Consider the following 14,049-nt stretch of genomic DNA (forward strand, 5'->3'; position numbering starts at 1 on the left):
GGATTCTAAAGCTTCATGATCTTCACTATTAAGATTTAAGGCCTTGAAACCCCACCCACCCCACCCCCTCTTATCTCCCCCTCCATCTCTCCCAAAACGTAATATTTTGGAGTGACGTTTGTGGTGCATAAAGATAAGAGGTAATGGTGCAGTTTAAATATTTTTGGCTGAATACAGACTTCTCTTTAAATTTGTCCCATTTTTTTATGCAGACACCTAAACTAAGGAACACTTGAACCCAGATACGTATCTGACAATATCTCAACAAAGACACTCACACTCAGTGACATGGCGAATGTACAAAAACAACACGTGATTTAGTTGGAAATTGGCTGATTGTTCCTGTATGGGATCTTGGAATAGGTTTAAAGACTGAAGTTAGTTGGTCACACGAATAATGTTGGAGAATTATTGATGGATTTTACTAACAGGTTTTTGCCTAGATCTTCTGAAGTATGGGATACTGATTGATAGCAGTCGTTTATGAATCCTTCTGTTGTGCGTACTGATTCTGTCAGTTCAGGTGCTATCATTCCAACATATAGCCCTGTTTACAGGTGAAAATAGCACGGGTTAGTCAGTTTTCAGACTGGTAATTGAAAAATAGCCATTATTTTGCTGCAACACGAAAAGTTCTAGCATAATATACTGGAGATTGGAGCACCTGTGTATAAACTTCCAGCATATTATGCTGGACCCGTATATTATGCTGGAACTCCAATATATTATGCTGGAAGTTCACATGTAAAAAATTCGAACTCCAGTATATTATGCTGAAATATTTTCCGGATTTTGAATAGTGTTTTCGTTCAGATTTATCTTTACATGAAAAGTGGCTAAATATCAATTACTTTTAGAAACTGTACCTATTTTTCAATTACCACTTGTAAATCTGGCTATTTTTGAATTCCACTATTTACGGTGGTGAAGGAGACCTCTCCTTACACTTAACAATATTGTCCATGAATCTTGCGGGCTCAATTTTGCATTTAGTATTGCATGATGACTCTAAAGAGTAGCCATAATTAATTTGTCTGTACACAAATAGTTAGTGAAATGGGTGTAAAATCCAGAAAGCTTCTTAAACAAGGGGTTCAATCATGGCTAAAAGTAGAGGTGTATAAAGAAAATCGATAAATTACATCGAACCGATAATTCGAACCGAAAAAACTCGATTAGTAGTTCAGTTTGATTTGATTTGGTATAGAAAAATCCGATCGTAATTGGTTTCATTTTATTTTAACTAAAAAAAATCAAATCAAAATCAAAGCAATCCGATATTATATGTATATTGTCTCGCATTTACATTTATCTTTTTGTTAGAATTTTACCTTTTCTCCCTCTTAAAATACTGAAGAAAGAAAAAACTTTCCACTAAAGCAATTCAACAGTCACCTTTTTCATTGTCTTAGTAACAACTTCCTGTGTTCCTTCGGGGAGATCCAATTAAGAAAGGAATAATCGCTCCTTTCCTTTAAGATTGTTATGTGCACTTAAATGTAACCACAACTTGTCGAAGAAAGACATTAAAAGGAGAAAAGAATGCAGTTTTGAAATCTGGCACGTACTATAAACGACGTTTTAGGATCTGCAATACCCAAATACAAAATTGCTACAATATTTAATGATGAACAATCAATGATGGTGCCAAGCACCGGAAAGTGGCGTATTAAGGCTGAATATCACAGAGTGGTTACGCTTCTGGAAATATTGGTCGAGTCCATTCAATATCATTCATAGATGAGCACAACCAAACGGCTACACCCGAGCATACTAATGCCTCCAACAAATCTGACACAAAGAGGTGCATGCGGAAAAGAAGACGAGAATGATAATTGGGATTGTGTAGAATGAAGCAACAGTGCTAAAGGAGATTAAGGCTTCCATACAAAGTTAAGATAGATTTTGTGATGGAAATGGAGTTATGAAGTAACATTTCTCAAAGATTTTAGTCTCCAAGAGGAAAATAAAGAAATAATTTGTTGTCGAGAAAAAGAGGGATATTCTCCGAGAGGACAAAATCAACTCCAAAGCATGAGTAAAGAGAAAATTGATAATAAAAGTGGGTTTTGCTTTTGTTTAATCTATTCGTTCTTTAATTATATATTGTTTTTGTGATTTATGAAATCTTACACAAATGATAAGGTAGATGTTTTTTATGTGATAATCTCACAATATACTTATTTTCAAATTGTGATGATTCAGAATACTCATTTACAAGGTTAGTTTTTTTATTCATTTACTGTAACGATCCGGCCGGTCGTTTTGAGTATTATAACCCCGTTTCTCCATTTACTGCTCAATTTATGCCTTACAGTTTATTTATGACTTATCGGGTTAGTTGGTTCGAGTCCGGAAGGATTTCGGAGTGAAATGAGACACTTAGTCTCATAATTGAAAACTTAAGTTAAAATAGTGACTAGATGTCGACTTATGTGTAAACGACCCCGGAATGGAGTTTTGATGATTTCAATAGCTCCGTATGGTAATTTTGGACTTAGGAGCATGTCCGAAAAATTATTTGGAGGTCCGTAGTGGAATTAGGCTTGTAATGCCGAAAGTTGAATTTTTGGGAAGTTTGACCCGGGGGTTGACTTTTTGATATCGAGGTTGGAATCCGATTATGGAAATTGAAATAGCTTCATTATGTCATTTATGACTTGTGTGCAAAATTAGAGGTCAATCGGACTTGATTCGATAGGTTTCGGCATCGAATGTAGACGTTGGAAATTTTATAAAACTAAAGTTTCAAGTGAGTTCGTACAAGATCTAACTTCAAATGAGCATAACTCTTAGGACACGAAGTTTTATATGGTGTATTACCTATCAAATGAAAGATCTTTGAGTCTAGTTTCTAACGCTTCAAATCGTTTGTTATTTGGACATTCCTACAAGAAGTTATGACCAAATTACCAAAAGATAGAAAAATATAATTCTGCGAGCAATTATGCGATCGCAAAATAGATATGCGATCGCAAAACTGCTTCTGCGACCGCAAACTGGTCGCAGAATGGACCAGAAGAGCCCAGTTCTGGGCACTGATTTTGCGATCAATTTTGCGGCCCGCATACCCATTCTGCGGTCTATTATGCGACCGCATACCTGCTTTCGGAGGGTTAATTTTTTTATTTTCATAACCCGACCCTATTTTGATAAATAGGCTTTGAAGCTTATTTTGGGGAAATTAGCTGATGATTTTAGAGAGAAGTTAGAGTTTTCTAGAGAGAGAAAGTAGATGAAGTGTCTTGTTCATCAAATTCTTGTCCAAGCCTTGAAATCCAACGAGAAATCCCTCAAGTTCTTCATCAAAGAGGTAAGGTTCTAACCCCTAATCTTCAATTTCGAGTTTGGATAATGATGGGTGATTAAGAGCATGATTCTTGGTGTAAGAGTATTATTTATACGTATCAATAAGGTTTATGGAAAGAGTCTTGAGTTCAAATGGGTAAAATTTGGGGTTAAAATGGTAAAAATCTTCAATAACTTTAATTGAAGATTTGAGGGTCGAGTTGATCTCAGAATTTGGTGAAATTTATATGGTTGGACTTGTGGTTGGATGGACGTTTATATTTTGTAACTTTTTTTGGGTTCCGAGACATGGGCCCCACGGGCGATTTTTGAGTGTAATTTCGAATTTTGTGGAAAAATTAGTATTTTGATATGGAATAATTCCTATAATTTGGGTTGACTAAATCAAATTAATTGTGACTAGATTCGAGCCGTTCGAAAATTTTTACGCGCAGAATGGAATTTATGAAAGCATTGTTTAGCTTGCTCGACATTGGATTCGGCTTGTTCGAGGTAAGTAACTCTTCTAATCTTGGAGCTGAGGGTATGAACCCTGAATATACGTATTATGTGAATTGTTTGGAGGTGACGCACATGCTAGGTGACGGACGTGTAGGCGTGCACCATTAGAATTGTGACTTGGTCAAATTCCATGGGACTGTATAGTTGAATAATCTGTTGATATCCGTACATTCTCTACGTGTTAGAGAAAATTGAGCTAAGACTCGTATTAAAAATCATGCTTAGGCATATGTTGTTATTGATGGTACCCATTGGAGTCATTTTTGTGGTTGAATAATATGTTCAAATTGTAATTGTTCACTCAGTCATGTTTATTCATTTCATATCATACCTCAATCTCTCTTATTTATTGTTGATGCATCATATCTTTGTTGTTGGGCTATTTTTCATGACATTGTGAGCCTGGGAGACTGGAGAGATTGATGACTGAGTGAGGCCGAGGGACTGATTGTGAGGATGAGTGTGGATCGGGGCTGCCTGCATGCAACATACTTTATTATTATGGCACGTGAGTTGTCCGTGTGGATTCTGATATGATATTATAGCACGCGAGTTGTCCGTGCAACACGTGAATTGTCCGTGCAGATTATGGCGCTTGGGCTGAAGGAGCCCCTCCGGAGTCTATACACACCCCCAGTGAGCGCAGGTACCTACTGAGTGCGAGTGCCGAGTGCTGAGTGACTGGGAGGCATGAGTGATTGTGAGGTATGCCCGAGTGGCACGAGTGACTGTGAGGTTTGCCCGAGGGCTGTATATAAGTGATGTTCTGCCCGATGGGCTGTTTATGATTTTATCACTGAGTTCCTCATCCTGTACAACATCACATCATTCATGATTTCTCACACATTTTTGACAAATGGGCATAGTGATGTATTTGTTTTACACGGGTTATCCGGAAGGAAAAATGAAACATCTTATTTATTATTGAAAGGATTTTGAAAAAATCACAGTTTTCAGACTTACTCATATTTTGGTGATGTTAGTAAAAAGAATTGAGTTATACTATTATATTTGAAAAGAAAAATGTTTATTTTTTTGGAACTGTGAACGAATCGAGCATTTTATTATTGAGTTATTCATTGTGCTGCCTCAATGTTGTTGTTATGAGATTTATTTTCTGGATATTGTTGTGGACTATTAGTTTTGGACCCGACCTTGGTAAAAGCTCGTCACTACTTTCAACCTAAGGTTAGGTTTGTTACTTATTGTACTGATACTACACTTCTGCACCTTGCGTGCAGATATTGGCTGCTGATGTTGTTGTGTTCGATGGGAGTTGGATTTGAAGATGTATCTGCGTTCCAGTTGTAGCTGCCTTTTGTTCATGGTAGCCTTAGATTCATAAAACTCTGTTTATGTACTTTTCAAATAGATGATATATTTATTTCATACCCGCTTTGTAAACTCTATTCTTAGAAGCTCATAATTTGTACTACCAGTTCTTGGGAAAAAAATATTGGTTTTAGATATTTTCTTTTAATTAATTGCCTCGTTAATTTTATTGAAATTAGATAGTTGGTAATTGGCTTACCTAACGGGTTGGGTTAGGTGCCATCACGACTAGTTGGATTTTGGGTCGTGACAAGGTGGTATCAGAGCTCTAGGTTCATAGGTTCTATAAGTCATGAGCAAGTGTCTAGTAGAGTCTTGCGGATCGGTATGATGACGTCCATACTTATCTTCGAGAGGCTACAGGGCATTTAGGATAATTTCCCATCTTTTTTTCTTTATCGTGCGGAATTGATTCAGCTTGAAATATAACTATTTGAATTCATTCCACGTATTCGTATGCGCACATGAGCGCTCGGTATAAGCTGTGCATCACCGGCTTGTGATTCTATAAACGAGGTTCAAGATATGTATTCTGTATTTGGTGATGGGCCAGTCTGGAGGACTTGAGGCCAAGTTTAGAAAGCAGCTTAGGCTCGGTAGCTCTAGTTATAATCTGTACATTTGGGCTCATATGTCCGGTAATGTCCTTACGAGTGGAATTTGTGGCTCGATGAGCGGTGGAATGGCTTTGTGATGAGTATGATGTGACTGCGGGATGTGTTAAGATGATTTGAATGTGACGAGAAGTATTTCCTTGAAATGTAAAGGAAGGCCATTGGGTGCTTTATTTTCGTTTGATTTGACGTACAATCTCGAGTGTGAATGTTTTGAAAGATTCTTCATGTTGTTAAATTTTTGGGGCAAATTAAATTCTCGTGTCTAGTTAATGAGTTTGGACTCAGAAAGATTAAGTGATTTCATAGTAATTGTGGCTACGAAAGGGTATAACAAGATGCCAATTTGAGACTAAGTAGGTGGGTTATCTCCCGAAGAGTAATCTATGCAGGTGTGTTCCTTATAATGTGAATAGAGAGTTTCTTTTCTGCCAGTGGGGCGTATGTGTTGAGACTTGAATTTGAATCTGGTTGAGAAAGTTGACTTGAGTGTTAAGAAAATGAATGCGAGATTAGCGGATGATTGAGGTAATTATGGTTGGTGTGTCTTGAGCTTGAGAAGAATTTTCGTTGAATTGACTGTAGTATTATGGCAGTAATAAAGTATGGGTATTGTGAGTTATGAAGTGGTTTAATCTATGGCTTTGAGCCAAGTGGGGGAGCTGGCTATTGACAATTCAATTGATAGTTATATGTTAAATTTTAGTTTGGTCTGAGGCATACTCGTGGATTAGTTATGACTTGCAGAGATTGAGATCGAGGATGACTCGAGTACTGAAATTTCTAAATACGGAATATATTGCGCTTTATGGGTATATGAAAATCACGGGGTGAGTGAGTTGTTATTCGTGAATGATGTAGTATGCACGGAGTATGAATTCGATAGGTGGTATTAAAGTAGAGTTACTTCTTTGAGTGTTGTTGTGCTAATAGGGCACGTGTCTTTTGGCCCATTTGGGCTGTGTAATGTGGATTTGAACAAAGGGGGTGCCTCTCGGGAAAGTTCTAATGGATTCGAGATTAATATGTAACAATCGAGAATTTTTGGCGGATTTATTTATGGCTAAAATCTGAGATTTAAGTTGGATGGTGTCGAGACTTATGGCATTTTTGTATATCATTATGGATTTTATATTTCGGTATCAGGAAGGTGAATGAAACGGCCTTAGACTCAAATAAGGTATTTTCAGAGTGGGTGTTTCGGTTGTGGTATTTATAGGGGTAATTATGATGTGGTGAGACTCTACAGATGTTTTGGTGGCAATATTCTTGGGTTTTGGTGACCTACGTGGTTTGGTCGAGTTAGAGTAATTTAGTTCTAATAGCTTAGTTATGTGCAGATGGATTTCAAAGTGTTCTTGACGGTTTGAATCAGATATTTTCTACTGGTGTGGGAAACGTGTTGTATATTGTGATTTCCTCCTGGAAGGAAGCGAGAGAAAGGTTTCTAACTAACCAGGTATGTAATTTGCCGGTGACTCAGAGTTGATAATAAGATTCTTGTGCCTTTCACATGGTAGATGTGGTGTGCTGTGCAGGATTTACATTCACACGCATAAGGTGGCAGTTCATTCTTGAAAGAAAGATCACGAATTTTGGACCGAATGGTCAGTTTCAGATATTTAGAGGAATGTTATAACTGCCCGAAGATCCCTAAGAAGGGTGCGCATTTCAGAAGGCGCATTGTGTTTTGACTTACGGATGTTCATCGATATTGCAGTACCCACCTGGGTTATAGACTGCTAATATTCAAATTATTTCTATGTGGCATGAAAGAATTATGAAAGTATTCCTCATGGGAAGATCGTGAATGGAAGATGTGTTAGTCATTTTAGTGCTGGAGTTGGGATCAGTTACGGTGATTCATGTGTTCGATGAATTTGGAGACTAGGAGTTCTCAGAAGTATATTATTTCGGGGTTGCGACCTATTTGAGGTGACTATTTTATTTTAACTCAGTGGAGGCACTAGTTGCGTTAATTATTTGTGATAGCTACGCTCTATAAGTGTGCATATATGTGAGGTTTGAGCCAATGTGCGGGCATTGAGGCAGGTATTTATACTCGAAAGAATGCTTAGGCTATGATATACCTAGAGTTGACTGTTAAGTGTAAAGTTATAACGTTTCTCATGTTCTTACCTTTGTTGAGAACTATCTGGGCTACACTTGAGGTTACAAAGAGGCCAATTCTCTGAATAAATGGGGTAGTTACTATTTCTGCGTTAAATTGCCGATTTAGAGTGTGATAGCGGACTTTGCACATGATTACACTATGGCGTGTTATTTATACCAGTCCAGGAGCATGAGAATCTTATTTCATTATCACATACAAGTGTACTTGTTTAATTGCTCTTGTATGATATGCTGGAACTAGAGGTCTGTGACTATGCCGGGCGATTCATATTATTGGCATGTGAGTTGTCCGTGCCGTGTGTGGGAATTTTATTTCTATGATAATTTATCTGATTCATTAATTTCCTTCCTCTACAATTGTGCACATGCGCCTACGATTATCCTCGTCACGAAATTTGAGGAGTTGGTTGTAACATTGTGGTTGTGGTGGTGCTTGTTGAACTTGCAATATGGTTCTCTTCCTTAAGACATCTCCCATATTTGGGTACACGGATTACGCAGTGGTGGCTGGAGCTATATTGATGTGGTGTGTATGTAGGATAGTTGTGTTTAATAATATAAGGTCATTGGACCTAGAATGAGTACTATCATGTTTGAAATGGTATATTCGGGAAGATAATATTGAAATTCAGCTTAGAAAGTGATTATGGTTCTGGTTGGGGTGAGAGAGATCCATTACTCGTTGATCTGATAAGGGGTCTTGAGATTTCTGCGTGTTTCTTTCATTATCAGCAGTGTGCAAAAGTTTTAGAACGAGGTTTTGTTTGATATGGGGTTTAATACTATTACTGGGTTACTTTGGAGTAGTTAATGTGACAGAAAATGGTGTTGCGAGCATGTGAGTTGTGTAGTATGTTAAGTGATTATATCTGGGGTTATGGTTATGTCTCAATACAGCTTGTTCAGACTCATACAACGTGTTGATGTGAGATTTAGGTCTTGAAAAGAAATTCAGAATGTTGGAAATTAAATTCCAAGGTTTATGGGATAAGGTTGAAGTAATAATTTTTAATTATGTTGTGTTGTCAGGTCTATACAATTTACACGGAATAGGGTGGCATGGGATCACCCCGGGTACGTGCGTGGTAAGATGGAACGGTGATGTGGTGGCTTGGAAACAACTCATGGTACGTTCGAGGACGAACGTATGTTTAAGTGGGGGAGAATGTAATGACCCGGCCAGTTGTTTTGAGTATTATAACCCCGTTCCCCCATTTACAGCTTAATTTATTCCTTACAGTTTATTTATGACTTATCGGGTTAGTTGGTTCGGGTCCGGAAGGATTTCGGAGTGAAATGAGATACTTAGTCTCATAATTGAAAACTTAAGTTAAAATAATGGCCGGATGTCGACTTATATGTAAACGACCCCGAAATGGAGTTTTGATAATTCAAATAGCTCCGTATGGTGATTTTGGACTTAGGAGCATATTCGAAAAATTATTTGGAGGTCCGTAGTGGAATTAGGCTTGTAATGCCGAAAGTTGAATTTTTGAGAAGTTTGACCGGGGGTTGACTTTTTGTTATCGAGGTCGGAATCCGATTATGAAAATTGGAATAGCTTCAATATGTCATTTATGACTTGTGTGCAAAATTTGAGGTCAATCGGACTTGATTCGATAGGTTTCGACATCGAATGTAGAAGTTGGAAATTTCGTAAGACTAAAGTTTCAAGTGAGTTCGCATAAGACCTAACTTCAAATGAGCATAACCCTCAGGACACGTAGTGTTATATGGTGTATTACCTATCAAATGCAAGATCTTTGAGTCTAGTTTCTAACCCTTCAAACCGTTCGTTATTTGGACATTCCTACAAGAAGTTATGACCAAATTACCAAAGGCTCGAAAGATACAATTCTGCGACCAATTATGCGATCGCAAAATAGATATGCGATTGCAAAACTGCTTCTGAGACCGCAAATTGGTCGCAGAATGGACCAGAAGAGCCCAGTTCTGGGCACCAATTTTGCGATCAATTTTGCGGCCCGCATACCCATTCTGCGGTCCATTATGCGACCGCAGACCTACTTTCGGAGGGTTAATTTTTCTATTTTCATAACCCGACCCTATTTTGATAAATAGGCTTTGGGGCTTATTTTGGGGAAATTATCTGATAATTTTAGAGAGAAGTGAGAGTGTTCTAGAGAGAGGAAGTAGATGGAGTGTCTTGTTCATCAAATTCTTATCCAAGCCTTGAAATTCAACGAGAAATCCCTCAAGTTCTTCATCAAAGAGGTAAGGTTCTAACCCCTTATCTTCAATTTCTAGTTTGGGTAATGATGGGTGATTAAGAGCATGATTCTTGGGTATAAGAGTATTATTTATACGTATCAATAAGGTTTATGGAAAGAGTCTTGAGTTCAAATGGGTAAAGATTGAGTTGAAAATGGTAAAAATCTTCAATAACTTTAATTGAAGATTTGAGGGTCGAGTTGACGTCGGAATTTGGTAAAATTTGTATGGTTGGATTCGTGGTTGGATGTGCGTTCATATTTTATAACTTTTGTTGGGTTCCGAGATGTGGGCCTCACGGGAGATTTTTGAGTGTAATTTCGGATTTTGTGGAAAAATTTGTAGTTTGATATGGGATAAATTCCTATAATTTTGGTTTACTAAATCAAATTAATTGTGACTAGATTCGAGCAGTTCGGAAGTTATTACACACAGAATGGAATTTATGGAAGCATTGTTTAGCTTGCTTTACATTAGATTCGGCTTGTTCGTGGTAAGTAACTCTTCTAGTCTTGGAGCTGAGGGTATGAACCCTGAATATACGTATTATGTGAATTGTTTGGAGGTGACACACATGCTAGGTGACAGATGTGTGGGCGTGCACTGTTGGAATTGTGACTTGGTCAAATTCCATGGGACTGTATAGTTGAATAATCTGTTGATATTCGTACATTCTCTACGTGTTAGAGAAAATTGAGCTGAGACTCATATTAAAAATCATGCTTAGGCATATGTTGTTATTGATGGTACCCATTGTGGTCATTTTTGTGGTTGAATAATATGTTCAAATTGTAATTGTTCACTCAGTTATGTTTATTCATTTCATATCATACCTCAGTCTCTCTTATTTATTGCTGATGCATCATATCATTGTTGTTGGGCTATTTTTCATGACATTGTGAGCCCGAGAGACTAGAGAGATTGATGACTGAGTGAGGCCGAGGGCCTGATTGTGAGGATGAGTGTGGATCCGGGCTGCCTGCCTGTAGCATACTTTATTATTATGGCACGTGAGTTGTCCGTGCGAATTCTGATATGATATTATAGCACGTGAGTTGTCTGTGCAGACTATGGCGCTTGGGCTGAAGAAGCCCTTCCGGAGTCTGTACACACCCCTAGTGACAGAGCCAAACCCAGGCACCAAGAAGGGACGAGCCCGGTCCATCCCGAGAAATCACCCATGAATTGGGGCCAGCTGTAGTAAGGTCAAATGAACAAGAATCGAGGACTAATCCCGAAATTATTAAGATGCCCGAGGAACTGACAAAATGAATAGAGTTAGGAGAAAGGAGGATTGAAGCAAACGACAAAAAATTGGAAACTTATAACACCAGGGTTGATCAGATTCCAGGGGCACCACCAATATTAAAGGGCTTGGATTCCAAAAAATTCGTGCAAAAGCCCTTCCCCCGAGCACAACTCCAAAACCGATCCCGAAGAAGTTTCACATGCCCAAAATTCCTAAATATAATGGAATGACTATCGCGCCCCATTTTTTCTTCGCGGAAAGTGGGCTTCGACGTCGTAACAACTCTTTTAAATGGGAGGGTACTAAAAGAGAATCTCCACCTAACGGATTACGGTGTATTAGGGCACCTATTTTGCAGATAACTCTGATTTAACTAGTTTGCATCACCAAAGAACGGGTAAGGGATCAAATTACCTCGAGGAGAAGGTGTTAGGCACTCCTCGAGGTCCACAACGGTGAGTCCCGGCCGAACTCGAATTATATGAATTAGTCTCAGGGAAGGGAAGCAATTTGGACAAATAAAATGATTTGACTTTAACAAAGGTGGGGGGTCCTAAGTTTTTTAGCCTAAAGGATCACCCCGTGCAACATAAATAAAACTTCGTAACTCCCTCAAGATGGGGTGTTACTCATATTATTCAGTGGGCACAGACTATCATCTCCTGCTACCCGATTACTATCTTTAAGTTGTTTACCTAAAGCGCACTAGTCAATTCTAAGTCGTACTCTATGCGTGCACTACCCGTCCCATGCCTATGGTCCAGGATGCATTTGGACCTCTATTTCAGGGGGGTCCTAGACTTTAACTTAGGTTGCTAAAAAATGATAAAACTAGGCAACATACAAAAAACAAGTTGGGATTTCATGTAAAGGCAATTAAGGGCGCAAGTTAGCCTCCACACACAAACAAACGAATGCACACGGGCAATACATAGTTTCAGAATTTGAGAGTTAGAGTCCTATATGCATGGATTCTAGGTGATGCCGAATTCAATATCGTATATGTGGTGCTGCTGTCGCAAGTTAACTGATTTGCAGATTATGGAGGTCATGAAACCTATAGACATGATTTCTAAGCGACTATACAGTTTAGGAGCATTTGGTATTACATGCTAATTATTGAGACTACAGGTTGTAGGTTATTAAACATATAGACATGACCTCTAGGGGATTCACGCAGTAGGGTCAATAAAACTTATTGGAAATGCTCAAAATTACTTATGCCTCCTTATAATCGCATGGATAACAACATTTGAAGAGCGAGTGATGATGCCCTATATGCATGATTTCTAGAGACTAGTGATTGCAACTGATTCTCATATGTTAGCTCCTATAGGCATGCTTTCTAGATGGACAGTATGATGCAATAGCGATTTTAAGTAATTAAAATCCTACAGGCATGATATCTATTGAGCGTGGTGCAGATTGAAAGGACTGTTATTAGCATTCATTCCCTATAGGCATGATATCTAATAATCGGACAGAAATAGGCATAAGAGCAGGTAAAATATTTAGTCAAATGATCATGCTTTTGAATAAGGTGCAAGTATTAGGCAGGTTAAGTGAAGTGTGTGATTTCCTATAGGCATGGTTTCTAATAAGCAAAAATAGAACACAATTGAACCAAGTATTTAAACCATAGGCAGGATTGCTAACATATAATGACTGAACATAATAGGATACTATATGCATGATTTCTAACACACATTATTGAACCTATAGGCAGGATTCCTACTCCATTGATTGCAAATATAAGATAAAAATCCCTTTCCCAATTTCACTAATACCCCATATGTTATTAGAGGAATTATTATAGGCCCATAATGAATAGAATGAATTACAAAGTAGAATATCTATAAGGAGCCTACAGCAGGCCCAAAGATACACCCGACCAGGCCAGGCCTTCATTCTCATAGTTCATAACAACCCAAAATTACATCCTCATGGTCATAAGGCAGCCAGGAATCAAGTGATTCACTCAGTGGGAACAGGGCAGAGTTGAGCATTAGAACCATGGCCCTAGTGTGTCAGAGTTCCCAAGGGTTTCAAGAACCCAGGGCAGTGCTCACACTAGGGAGGTTGATAGGGGAAATTCAGAGAAAGCCTAAGGACCAAATCCTAGTGTGTCAGAGTTCACAAGAATCTCAATTGGACCCCGAGCAGTGCTCACACTAGGGAGGTTAAATGATAGAACCTAAGTAGCCTTGGCTTTCAGCCGGCTAAGAATAAGAACTCAAAAGAGACCAGGCAATAAGTGAATAAACTAAGGTTAAGGGACAACACTGAGGGATACAAGCAGATTCAAATTGAGCACATAGACCAGGTAGTAGAACATGCTTAGGTTTTGAGAATAGACTTAACAAACTTTAAGAAAAACAAGTTCAACACATACTGTATATACTATTAAGACAGGTTTGCAAGATTGATGTATACAGACTCATATTTAGAAAAAAAAATAGTTCAGATTATGGTAATTGTAGATGCTAGTTTCCTAAGAAGGGATCATATCAATTGGCAACAAAACTTAACAGAATGAGAACAAATTAAGGCCACTATTTGGAAGTCAAGACATGGTAGAAGCATACAGGATCAAACATGCTACATGTCATCACAGCAAGTTCAGAAATAGACTTATGCTAAACACTTAGTGAATACCTTCATGCTTAGTCATCTAATCCA

This window comes from Nicotiana tomentosiformis, chromosome 11, assembly GCF_000390325.3.
Source record: "Nicotiana tomentosiformis chromosome 11, ASM39032v3, whole genome shotgun sequence".
Classification (NCBI taxonomy): Eukaryota; Viridiplantae; Streptophyta; class Magnoliopsida; order Solanales; family Solanaceae; genus Nicotiana; species Nicotiana tomentosiformis.